The 13,727-nt window shown below is 34.9% G+C and overlaps 2 protein-coding genes across 3 annotated transcripts in view; one reads left to right on the top strand and one right to left on the bottom strand.

Moving 5' to 3' along the window:
- Positions 1-13,727, bottom strand: part of LOC134851861 (uncharacterized) — a 125,095-nt gene that overhangs the window by 109,404 nt on the left and 1,964 nt on the right. The gene's annotated exons all lie outside the window — the stretch shown is intronic.
- Positions 6,537-13,727, top strand: part of LOC134851860 (uncharacterized) — a 61,612-nt gene continuing 54,421 nt past the window's right edge. The window contains exon 1 of one of the 2 annotated variants that reach the window (XM_063868134.1): positions 6,537-7,279. The gene's annotated coding sequence lies outside the window, so the exon portion shown is untranslated. Of the gene's footprint in view, positions 8,034-13,727 lie in introns of both variants that reach the window. The other variant, XM_063868131.1, reaches the window with a different exon arrangement.

The following is a 13,727-nucleotide window of genomic DNA, read 5'->3' as shown; positions in this document are numbered from 1 at the left end:
GGCATAAAATTGAACTAACTATCAATCATTTCGGAATGTTTTTCTTGAGAAACTGGAAAAATAATCCTAAAAAAACATATTATGGTCAAAAACGTTAGTATGCTATGCTAAACAACTCGTTTTTAAAAACTTTTGTGGTAAATGACTTTGCGTGGAAAAAGTTATTATGAAAACACAGCCGATATCTTAGCCAAGGTCGGGTTAGGACTACTATAAAAGCAAAAAGGTCCACTTGAGACTTAAATCCCAAACATTCTGATCCCAAGGCACATGTTTTAAATATGCAACAAGTGGGAAGGGGCTGAAATTTTCTAGAACTTCATATAAAGCAAGGATAATTTTTTACAGCTTGGTATGAAATTTTTTTTAATGGAAACAAAGTAGTACTCGATTACAAGTACAATCGCTCATGACAGTAAAATTAACTCGTACAAAACAAGACTGCTCGTATCAGGGCGAAGCCTTGAATGTTCAGACTGCCTTTTAAAGTTTTATGGAGCAGTAATATTATTAAAAAATTAAATGTAAAAAAATTTAATGAAAATTTTTTTTCTAAAATTTGGAGTTTTTTATAAAACTCATCCCCCCACACGCCATATAAAGTACAAAAGGATAGATTTCGCTTCTTATAACAAAACAATTATGGCAAATAAGCTTCTTTCAACCAATTTGGAACGATTTCTAAGACGGATTAAATGTCCGCCTACGCGTTAATAGCGCGAAATATATCGCGCGTTAATTGTCCCAAATTGGCCAAACTGGCAATCTTTATACCGCCATAACTTTACTAAAAATGATCACAGGTGAAATATCTTTTTAAATTTGAGCTCAGGACAACAATACCTTTTGAATGATATAAAAAAATTCTGTCAAAAATGGCTAGTTAAAAAGTCGAAATTTGTCCGAAGAAAAAAAAACCCAACCCGGGCACAAATATTCCGTTACTTTCGTATCGAAAGTCGGAACAATAAACCAACTAAGAAAATAGAAACATGTTAAAGCACTCAAGCAAATATTCACAAGGTCTAAATTAATGTTTTCACATAGTTATTGTCGTCATTGAAACTTTAAACACTTGAAAATTTGGTTTTCTAGACAGTTCGTAAATGAGTAATGCCACTAAGCCAAATACTTACGCAAAAGAAGTGACGGCTCAAAAAAAACGTTTGAGTTAATGTCTCTCATGCACAAAACAAAAACAAAATCTGAACGCGAGAATACATATTTTAAATATGTTGCTGTTTAATGATTATTTTGCAAAATTAAGTGTCGATCGGATTTTTCCGCGCATCCCAGAATACCGGCGCAACTCAAATTTAGCAATTCCAGTTTGGCTCGACTTTATTGTTATAATTCCTGACCTGTCGATTGGAGATTTCTGTGCTAGTTTTAAGTACCACAGAAAGCTCCTATTGAAAACTCTGAAAAGGCCAATAGAAAGTCGCGCCAGTCTTGAGCTGCCGAGTTTAGGTTTGGCAAGTCTTTTCTCAAGTCGCAGTTCTTGACCCGGGTGCACAGCAGTCGGCTCGGCTATTTAACTATTCATTTATGCAAAAAAAATTGCAATACCCTAATTTTGAACAGGTGGTATTGCAATACCCAACTGCAAGCTAAAAATATATTGCAATCTAATTTTACCCAATCCTACTTAAAAGACTTTTATGTAATTTATCTCTAGTCCTATTATGATGATTATTTGTGGAACCTGATATTGCGTAGAAAAGGAAAAAACAGAAAAGTCAAAATACACATGACGACAAAATTCTTTATTGCATTCATTCGTTGGAACAAAAATTGACCCTGTAATGATCGCTTTTCTCCGGCTTAATCGTATTTCAACAGATCAAATTGAAGCGTTATGATAAGTTTTGAAAACCACCAAGACGTAAAATTTGGGCCGTAAACTAGAATAAAACTGTTTATCAATCCAACTCCGAGTGCCAAATCAGCCGTACAATATCCTCTCCCCTAGTCAATTTAGGGGGATATGATCTTTTCAGGAAACAAAATCATTTTATTCAAGTCCCATATAAACATTGTGAAAACCATTTTTAATTTAGTGTTTTTTCTCGAAATGCATACTTTATACATATATATGTTTCAGATTTGTTTCACGCTTGGGGAGGTCATTATTCGGTAAGTCACTTAGGGGGGAGACTTTGTACAATTGACTTCGACTGCTTTCTTAAGCTATTGAGCCGCACGCAGCTTTTTACCCGGGTCGAGGTACTCACTTGGATGTTTAGACGTTCAAAGTCGAGCAAATCTCAGTGCTCGACTGAAAAAGAAGAGTCGAGACAGAGGTTTGAATCAAGCAAAATTCTAAACATACCTCAATTACGGTCGAAACATACCTCCTTTTTCCACAATTCTTTTATTGGAAGTTAGCTGTCTAAAACTTTGGCCGATTGGAATATAACCAGAAAACAAATTGGTGGAAAGGTAACTAAACCTATTTGTTTTTTTTTTAAATTTTCTTACGAGGCCAAACTGTGCACTGGATAGGAGCACAGTTTTGCGCCTCTATCTTCCTGAATTTCAGAGACAAGTCATTAAACATGTTAAAGTTTTGCCGGAACGATCAAAGAAAAAATGATGAAAGAACAAAAGAAGAATAAAAGGAGCGTTTTTGTTGTAGAATGCGCTTACATTTCAGAACAAGCACAGTTTCGCCTTGTAATGTTTATCAAAATTTAGCGCAATTTATGATCGAGAAAGTCAAATAGAGTCGTAAACGGTTAAAACAATATCCAGAAAGTCGTAAAAACGACATATTTGACCGAGACTGTCGAAACAATTATGCAATTGGTCGAGCACAATCGAGAACAAGAATCAAACGTACAATCCCCCCTAAATCAAATTAGGGGGGGTGAGAAAATTTGGATTTTTCTTGATCTAACTTTGAGAATAGCCTAGACTCATTCAAAATTGAGCATTTTTCTGAAAAAAAAATTGAATTGAAACATTAATCTAGGCAATTACTAGCGATACAAATGCAATCACTTATAAAAAAAATGTAGACATCAATTTGATTTGCGCAGTCTCATGAAATGCATATTTCATACAGAATCAAAACTTTCAGATGTAGTACATGCTTGGGGAGAGCATTCTACTACGGTAGGTGACTGAAGGGGGGATTGTACGGTTTATCCGAAAACAATTTTTTGTGTTTGAGACTATCAAAAAATTTTGCTTGGGTCAAGCACGGTTCAAACATGCGGAATTTTGTCCGAGACCGTCAAACCATACCAATTTTCAGTCGATACAATCGAAACATAAAGTGAGCACCTCGATTCGGATAGTCGTCCCATTTCATTTGGGTGGGTGGTAGATAAATAAAAAGACAGGATAAAAAGACGACAAGGCACTAAAATGACATTAAAGTGACAAATGAGCGTTAAAACGGTGGTAGGCCGACAAACCGAAAAGCCAATCAGCCGAAAATCCAATTACAATTCCAGCAAGCCAATTAAAATTCCAGTCATCCATATCATGGAAAACTGCTACTCTTACACTTCTCAAGCATGAAAGGTCTCTAGTTAATGATTCTCAATTTTCATATACGAAAATTGTTTGAATAGTATTTTTCCATAAAACAAAAATTTTGATCTTTTTTAAACTTCATTTTATCTAAATTTTTGGAATGTTTTCGTAACCGAACACGAGGGGCAAAAACCATGGTTTACTCAAAATTAGAGTCAACAAAAGTTTGATCGTCTTGCATTGACAATGCATTGGAAACGATCTGAACTGAATAAGATTTTCTTAAGCAAATTAAACATGAAAGTATCAAATCAAACTTGAAAGTATCAAACGTTCAAATTTTGTCAGACTATGATCAAGGCATACATAAATATGCGATACAAAAGAAATAGAAAATTTTAGCGTTTTTGGAAAAGTTATCCTGTGAAACGGAAAAATTTCCAATTTTTGTGCATCCAGGACTACATTATGGACACAAAAACTTAGTTTTGCATGCAAAAAACTTTTTTTGGAAAATGTTTCTTTGAGTACAAAATTCAATTTGCATTTGAAAAAAAAAACAAAAAAAACTTCGCCATCAAAAAAAGGGTAGTCATACAACTTTCATATACGAAAAATGTAGGATTGTTTTTTTTGGGTCTTTTTAATTTTTCCTTTCAAAAATCAGTTTTCAATATCTTGAAGTGAAAATATTTGCCAGAAATAGCCAATCAAATTTCAGCGCCATTTCAAAATGTTTTGTTGGGAATTTCAAGTCGACTTGTTGGCAAAATGAGTCGAAATAACAAAAAAATATATATTTATCGGAAAACTATTCAAGTTTGTTTCAAATAATCTACTTAACAATCCCCCACCCTATTGTATCTTCTAAAGAATCTCCACCCTATAACTAAAAACAGTAAATTAGCACTAAAGCTTGTATTGAGAATTCGAATTTTGCTGCATTATAATTGGTCGAAAAATCAACCATTTTAATTTACCTAACAATCTCCAACTTTTCTTGAAAGGGGGGGAGAGAATGTTAAGTAGATCCCAAATAACCTGCAGAGTCTTACCCAGACCAGAAAAAAAACCAGAAAATTACTAGAGGAAAAAAATTCCATTTTCTCAAACATTTGTTCAAAATTCGGCCTCTTTAAAAATCGGCTAAAATTGAAAATGATCGCATTTTCTTAACCAACTGAATCAGTATGATCAACGTTGTTCACTACATTTGTACTTTGAATCAGGGGCGGATCTAGGATTTTCTCGAGGGGTGGGCGGATTCCAAAAAAAAATTCGAAAATTTTGTCGACCTTTTTTTTAGATTGACCAAATTGAATTTCCGAGTTCTTCCAAAGCACTAAAAAGACTGTTTTGGCCAAATTTTTTGCGCCGCAGGCGAAATTAAAAAAAACAGGGGTCTTATGCACAAAACAGCCCAAAATCAAAATCCTTAAATCTTTTAGGTAAAATAAATGCGGCAAAAGTTGATTGGCTATCAGGCATATCAATCAACTGTTCTAGCAGAAAAAAATATTAGCCGAAGTAATTGAGAATGTGAATCTTTGTCAAATAATAAAACTAACTTCCTGTTTTTTGTGAAACTATACATAAAGAAAAAAGTTCAGTAAAATGATTTCAACGCGAAAAATTTTCTATCGTTTTGGTCATTTCGGCCAATAATTTTATCAGCTTTAAATTTTAATTGAAATGCCGGACCAGGTTGTTTGCATATGATTGGCTAATGAACCAAACAGATTCAACCATATATTGATGTCAAGATATCAAGATGTAGAGATACGTACTTATTTTGGGCCGTTTTGTGCACAAGACCCAAAAACAGGACAAAAAGGGCGTTTTTAGGCTTTTTTGGAAAATTTTTACCAAAAAATTTTTGCTTGCGTTTTTTTGGCGCGCGCTTCCCTCTCAATTTTAGTATATCCGGGGTTCTTTTTTATTTAGTACGATACACCGACGTTTATGCCAAAACAAGAAAAAAGTTCTTTGAAATTTCGACGACAAATTTTTAGCAAAATGTATGAAATTTGTATGACCAGTATTTTTTCATAGACTTAGTTTAATAGCGAGTTGTTGAATATCCGCCGTTAAAACATTTATATTGACATGTTCGAATTTAAGCGTTTATGTATTTCTCAGAAACACATGTAGAATTGAGTGTAGCGACGTCTTAAAGTCCCATCGAAAACGGTTGTCGCCTCAACAGCTGTCGTCTTATTTGCCGGACACCATTTGTGGGTGGTCTGTTTCCAGAGCTTTCTATATTCAGATACCCCTAAATATTTCGCGTCCCTGTGTTCTCTCTCCGCCTGTCGTGCCGCCTGTCAATCAAATAAATGGGGATATTATTTCCACTTGTTCTGTGCCCGCCGCTAATTTCACTTTGAACTCCGGGTTTCGTAGGCGGGAAACATTGCGGAATAGACTGGCCAGATCTCACTTGGCCGAAATTGGATTTGGTGTGGCATCTCATATAATACATCGGCTAATTTAATCCAGTAACCTACTAGGCCTAAAAATTCATAAAATTTATACTATATGCCTCTGCACCGTTTATGCATAATTTATTAGGCCACCCGATTGCTTTGAATGAATTATTCCTCTTCCGATTGAATTATAAAATTACAACGACTACAAGTATTTTTTTACAAACACTAGTTTTTTGCTATTCTCGGCACAAAAAAAAAATTTTTTTGTTCGTGATTACAAAAATGAATCTGAAGATTTAGTCATCCTAATTTTTAATCAGTTAATTTTTCTATCAATACGTATTTATTTGACTAAGATATGTTTAACAAAATGTTGTATTCGATGTTGCATAATATTATTAAACCGGAATTTGACAATATGTTAATAAGTAAAAATTCATTTTATCGAGGTTTTTAGCCCGATAAAATAAATACAAGAGTAAGTGTATTTCTACAAACACAAATCACTTAAATGTTCTCTTGTTAAACATTTTTTGCTGCTTTTAATATTTATCTGAGCACAAAAACAAGTGCAACATTTATACATTATCAATGTGAGAAATTGTTAAGGCGGCATTTTTTATACTTTCTCTTTGTAGTCTCTTTTAATTCTATAAATCTAATTTCACTTGCAAGCAAAGAGGCAAGGCTAAATGCATATAGAGGCAGTATTGTTATACATTAAAGAAAAACAAAGAATGGCATTTTATTCTGGTTTATAAATTTCTCTCTTTAGAAACCAACAAAAACGCTTTAACTCTGCTTTTATATTTATATCTTCATGCACTTGCAGTTTGCTACTATCATTGTAACGTATAACGTTTCATTTTCATACGTTTAATGTTTCTCATTCTGCTTCTTCAGAGCTGATCAAATCTGATCGTAGTTTTCTGCTCTCATATCAGAAACATAAAATCGAGTAGCTGTTTACTACATAACATTGGTCAAATTAAACTTGCTTTTCTTTCTATGTCTTTTCATATAATATTGTAGTTTCATAATTTGCCGATATTATTAATGTAAGATTGATTCCAAACCTGTGTAAAACATCAATTTATAATATGAAGCTTAAACTAGATGAAAATTACGTTTGCTACTAAACTGAACAAGTTTAGTAGTATTTTGCCAGTTTATTACAACAACTTAACTCAAACCTCAGCAGACTGACTGAAAGTTAAGAAAGTGCTCTGCTATTCGCTAATTCTAGAAATTTCGATTATTTTTCTGACCGACTTGGTCAAATTGCCTTTAAACTCTGAACCAAAAGATATTGTTATCCCGACATTATGAATTTTTATTTGGTTTCACGACGGCTAGACAAAAGCTAAGTTGGTACAATCATTTCTGATCGGATTGCTCGGGTCAAAATTTAGTATTTTGGTTTTGATTCGAGATTTTCTTATTCTGTTAAATTTAGTCGATATCAGTTTTCTTATGTGATCCATAAAGCTGCCTGCCTTACATGAAATTTATTTTCATCATTTTTTGCTTGGCTTATTTTATTCAGGGACTTTGATTTTATTCTCCGAGATTCCCCTCCCACTTTTATTCTGACCTCGAAAAATAGGGTCAGATAAATACGGTTGCTTTATAGTCGTTAAGATCGCTTATTGAAACAAAATGAATTAATAAAACATCGTTTTATAGTCTCGTATATATCTTTTATTTTTTCAAAACCACTGGATATATAGCTTCATATAAATTGGAAATATCTCCTAAATATAATATAAAAAAATTACGCAAAAAGAAGCAGCAAAAAAGCAGACGCAAATTTATTCCTACACGCCTAATGCACTTGATATTTTTTCATTTACTAGCCTATATATTATAATATGAAAAATTCTGATATAAGAAATTTTTACTTGAATCTGATTTCGTCAACAAAGTTAACTTTCTCTTCACAGCTCCCTAGGAAATTAATGATTGAGGGTTTTGTCGATCAGTTTTATTTCGAATATAATTGTATCTGATTCTTATTAATTCAATTCTCAATTAATTGTCGATGCGTTACAAAATTTACTATAAAAGAAAACAAAAAAACTCGTTTGTTGTTTCTGAAGAAGTCTTAAACGTACATCAAAGGTAAGAAATAGTGGAATCATTAAAAAACCTTCGAGTCTTAACTTAAATCTTGCAAAAAATGAGCCATGAATTCTCGAAATTCTTCGATTTAGCAAGGACGAAAGCACAAGTGTGATATTTAGATCTATAGATTTAAGTCCCTGGATCTGAAAGATAGGTCTTCACTTTACTCACTTTAGTACTTCATTAAAAAATCATATATTATGTGATCGCTTATATAATCGCATAATCTTTCGATGCGTACCCATGGAGCCGCATTCCCGGATAGCCGAAAAAAACTAAATATCTCCAATTGTAACAAAAAAATTTAACTAAAAAATTTCAACTAAAAAAAATTGAAAAAATTCGTCACGAAGTTTGAGTGGCCAATAAAAATCCCTCAATTTTCGCAGACCAGTAGCCAACAAAACTGCGAATAACTTAACGAGATTTCATTGGTTTGACGTTTTTTGAATTCTGCGACTACTTTTTAAACGCATGATTTTTTCTAATTTTTTGTTAAGCTTTTTATGTAAAGTGATGCAAGTAAATTGGATCAAATTAATGAAATTGAAACAGATTAGATACCGAAACGCACAATCAGATCAACTAATTGAGCGAATTGATACTGATAACCCTGAAATAAAATTCCACAAATTTTGAGCAATAATGAGTAAGTTTTCATGCTATTACAATAAACTATTGTAAGCCTGCTCGCTCGCTTTATTCACTCGAATTAAGACAAAACCAAAAATTTCAAAACATTTTTTCTCGACACAGTTTGAAACTTTTAAACGTCGTTCGAATCACGACTGAAAAGGGCGTTAATAAGATATATCACTCAATTCTCTCCAATGATTATTTGTGGTAGATTATTTCGAAAAAATTATCCGAATCATTCTCACGAGCCAGCCGATCAGCAACTTAAAGAAGACTATAACCCTCAAAATTTTAAATTTTGCCCGTACCAAAAGGGAGGCCAAAATTTTTGCCTTTGCGTTCTCGCCAGTAGCTTTAGTTCGAAATTGTTATTGAAAGTTTGTGAACTCGCCCAACTTGATTGTTTTGGTTATCCGGGAATGAATTGTTTTTTTTTGTCTATGAGAGAACGATTTTTTTTGGCTATTTGGGAACGAATTTATTTTTCGGCTATCCGGGATTAATTTTTTTCGGCTAACCGGGTATTCGGCTACGTGACAGGCCACCAATCTTTCACACTTGCTGTTCATTAGAAATAGTTAGGATCCCCCTTCAATTCTGGTGGCCCCTATGATGATACTAATTTACGACATTGGTTTTTGGTTGACAAACATTCAAATGTTTCTGAAGGTGGACACTATATACTGAATTCAGGGGCGGACCTAGGATTTTCCCGAGGTGGGGGCAGATGAAAAAAGTTTCGACTTTTTTTTGGTAGACCAAATCGATTTTGCGAGCGCTCCCAGAAACTAGCAGCCCGTATTTTGACAAAATTTTTTGCGCCGCAGGCAAATTTTTTAAAAAACAGGTAGAAAAAGCTGTGTGTTGGACACTTTTTGGAAAACTTTGGACAAAAAACCGCATTGTTTTGGCCCGCGCTCCCCCTCAAATTTAGTATATAATGGCGCCAAAGGCGCCCTTAGAAAATTTTTAGAGTCGGTCAGCCAAAAATGGGTTTCTTAAAAAACACTAAAGGGGACCCTTTGGGTCGGCAGGGTGTCGAATCCCTGAAAAGGGGATATTGTCCTCCCCTAAATATGCCCCTGACCGAATTTAAGGGTAGAGCGCGAACCAAAAAAACGTAATAATTTGGTTGAAACCTTCCAAAAAGTGCCCTACAACGTCATTTTTGTCATGTTTTCTTTTTTTCTTCAAAACTTGTCTACGGCGCAGAAAGCATTCTTAGAAGAGTTTTAGTTTTTAGTGGAGCTCAGAAAAAAAAACAATTTGCTTTGGTCGACCTCGTAGCGGATTTAGGGGGGCGGGCGGACTATAACCCTCAAAATTTTAAATTTTGCCCGTACCAAAAGGGAGGCCAAAATTTTTGCCTTTGCGTTCTCGCCAGTAGCTTTAGTTCGAAATTGTTATTGAAAGTTTGTGAACTCGCCCAACTTGATTGTTTTGGTTATCCGGGAATGAATTGTTTTTTTTTGTCTATGAGAGAACGATTTTTTTTGGCTATTTGGGAACGAATTTATTTTTCGGCTATCCGGGATTAATTTTTTTCGGCTAACCGGGTATTCGGCTACGTGACAGGCCACCAATCTTTCACACTTGCTGTTCATTAGAAATAGTTAGGATCCCCCTTCAATTCTGGTGGCCCCTATGATGATACTAATTTACGACATTGGTTTTTGGTTGACAAACATTCAAATGTTTCTGAAGGTGGACACTATATACTGAATTCAGGGGCGGACCTAGGATTTTCCCGAGGTGGGGGCAGATGAAAAAAGTTTCGACTTTTTTTTGGTAGACCAAATCGATTTTGCGAGCGCTCCCAGAAACTAGCAGCCCGTATTTTGACAAAATTTTTTGCGCCGCAGGCAAATTTTTTAAAAAACAGGTAGAAAAAGCTGTGTGTTGGACACTTTTTGGAAAACTTTGGACAAAAAACCGCATTGTTTTGGCCCGCGCTCCCCCTCAAATTTAGTATATAATGGCGCCAAAGGCGCCCTTAGAAAATTTTTAGAGTCGGTCAGCCAAAAATGGGTTTCTTAAAAAACACTAAAGGGGACCCTTTGGGTCGGCAGGGTGTCGAATCCCTGAAAAGGGGATATTGTCCTCCCCTAAATATGCCCCTGACCGAATTTAAGGGTAGAGCGCGAACCAAAAAAACGTAATAATTTGGTTGAAACCTTCCAAAAAGTGCCCTACAACGTCATTTTTGTCATGTTTTCTTTTTTTCTTCAAAACTTGTCTACGGCGCAGAAAGCATTCTTAGAAGAGTTTTAGTTTTTAGTGGAGCTCAGAAAAAAAAACAATTTGCTTTGGTCGACCTCGTAGCGGATTTAGGGGGGCGGGCGGACGCCCCCCTTAGGGATTCGACCCCTTCCGACCCAAAGGGTCCCCCCATTGTACTATTTTGAGATATCCATTTTTGTCTGACTGACCTTAAAATATGTCTAAAGGCGCTTGGGCGCCAATCTATACTAATTTTTAGGGGGGGAGCGCGCGCCAAAAAAATGCGATTTTTTGGTCGAAATTTTCCAAAAAATGCCTAAAAACGCTATTTTTGGCCTGTTTTTTAAAATTTTGCCTGCGGTGCAGAAATTTTGGCCAAAACAGGGTCTTTATAGGTGTTTGGGAGAGCTCAAAAATCAATTTGGTCGACCTAAAAAAAAATACTTTTTTGAAAATCCGCCCCCCTCCTTCGAGAAATTCCTAGATCCGCGCCTGGGTCGACCTATAAAAGCAGTACAAGTCGGTTCTAACTCGCTTGATCACGTCGGAATGATCTCGCAGTGCAAGTCGGCTTTTTTCCACTAATTTTTAATTAAAACTCTAGTACAGTATCAACATATAGCACGGCGACAACTCGTCGCAGGCGGCAATTCGTTGTAAATATGAAAAGCGATAGCTCGTGTCAAGACAATCAAGACTCATTGTTTAGTAGTTCGGTTAAAATTCGATATCGAATCCTACACCCGCTAAAACATGGCAGTTTGGTTTCTGTGCAATACTAAATCAAAAATCTAAATCCTAAATCCTTTGATACTAAATCCTGCAATACTAAATCCTTTGATTACTACCAATGGTCGCCAGTGACCAATTGTTGCTTGCGAAGAATTGTCGCCTCACGCATCAGCATCTATATTGCGCAGTACCACTTCAGCTATGATCAGAAATCAGAGATAAAGATGGAATAGTGCTGATGTTTTGGAATTTGAGAGATAGTTTTCTTCGCAAATAGAGGTTCCTATCAATATCGCGACGGAAACCTTCCTACCTCTGCTTCATAATATTTTTCTCTACCTCCGTACCGTTCATAATTAGTTGCTCCATTTGAGGTGGTGTGCGGCCAGTAAGTAGCCAATCGCATAAGCTGGCAAGTCTTTAAGCAGACAAACTTCACTATACTCAAATTTGATTGGCAGAAAAAGGAGATCTCTTTAACTATATCCCCCTTTTAATTACTTCCGTTCGGTTACCTAAAAAAACTTAATTAAAGTTGTACAGAAGTATTGAGGCCATTTTTTGTGATTTACAGATTTTGGGGATCTCTTTTACTATGTCCCCCTTTTACAAGATTCGTTACTAGGTATAAAATTCTAATATGCTTAACCGTTGATTTACTTCTTTATAGGGGTGGGGGGGGGGGGTATTCGTTACTAGGTACCCGAGGGGGATACGGTTACAGAAATCCGAAAAAGGATATCCAGTGTGACTTTGAAAATTTTATTCAAAACTGGTTAGAAAATTACTTTTTTCCAGAGAAAATCGCTCAAATTCAGTTGATACTCGAGATAATGTTGCTTTGAATTGTCTGAGAGTTAATTTGATGGTTTTTGGTGGGCGAAATCGCCTTAGATATAGTAATAGAAAAATTTTATCTGCTTACTAACCTGTCTGCTTAGATTGGAAGTAACAACATCACACAATTATATCACAGCCAATAAATTTGCTTTCAATTCGAAGGTAAATTTGTTTTTCTGGTATTGTGCTGATTTATGGATTAGAAATTTTGATTCGTCATCATCTCCACTAAACCTATTATTTTGAACTTCACTGAAGAGTGAAAACTAAGTTAAACAAGACTGCTCGTATCACGGCGAGGCCCTGAATGTTCCGACTTCCTTTTAAGGTCTATGGAGCAGTATTAACATGAAAAAGTTAAATGTAATAAAATGAAACTTTTTTTTTTGAAATTTGAGATTTGTGAAAATCATCCCCCACACGCCAAATAAATTACTAAGTGATAAATTTTGCTCCTAGTAACAAATAATTTAAGGCAAATAAGCTTCCTTCAACCAATTTGGAATGATTTCTAGGACGGATTAAATCTCCGCTTTCGCGTTAATAGCGCAAAATATATTGCGCGTTAATGGTCTCCAATGGTTAAAATGACAATCTTTAAGCACTATTTACTTTCCGTCAAAAATGGCTAGTTAAAAAGCTGAATTTTTCCGAAGAAAAAAACCACCCGGAGCAAACCCCAAATATTCCACCCCAAATATTCAGTTACTTTTGTTACGAAAGTCGGAACAACAACGACTGCTCGGACAACAACTGCTAAACAACTAATAGAAAAAAGAAAGAATTTGTTTCTTCAGTTGTATAAATACGAAAAATATGAAAACAGTATCATAATTTTGTCAGACATAACTATGTTTATATCTATCAACAGGTTTTTGTCAGACATAATGAGTTGTATTAACAAAAAAATCAAGTTCAATAAAATATGTTCAATACATTTGTTGTCATTATCCCAAATAGCTTGACAGGACAGCCCCGCTTTGATTCCAATTTTTTGGAAAGTTTTTGAAAATTCATAAAAATGTTAACATCTCAAAATTTAGCAAACTTTAAGAAGTTCACGGGCGATATTCGCAGCCTATAATTGTGGTATAATAGCGTTTAACATGCTGTATAAACATTTTTTCCTGAAAAAAAAAGAGAAATTAGAATAGAATGTTCGTGGTTTAGTTACATCAAATTGTCAGTTTTCAACTTTTCATAATTTCGTGAGAAAACAGGTGAAATATTTTTTTTAATTTGAGCTCAAGACATTATTATTTT

The sequence above is a fragment of the Symsagittifera roscoffensis genome, chromosome 7 (assembly GCF_963678635.1).
Source record: "Symsagittifera roscoffensis chromosome 7, txSymRosc1.1, whole genome shotgun sequence".
NCBI lineage: Eukaryota > Metazoa > Xenacoelomorpha > Acoela > Convolutidae > Symsagittifera > Symsagittifera roscoffensis.
This window is presented reverse-complemented; position numbering and strand designations above follow the sequence as displayed.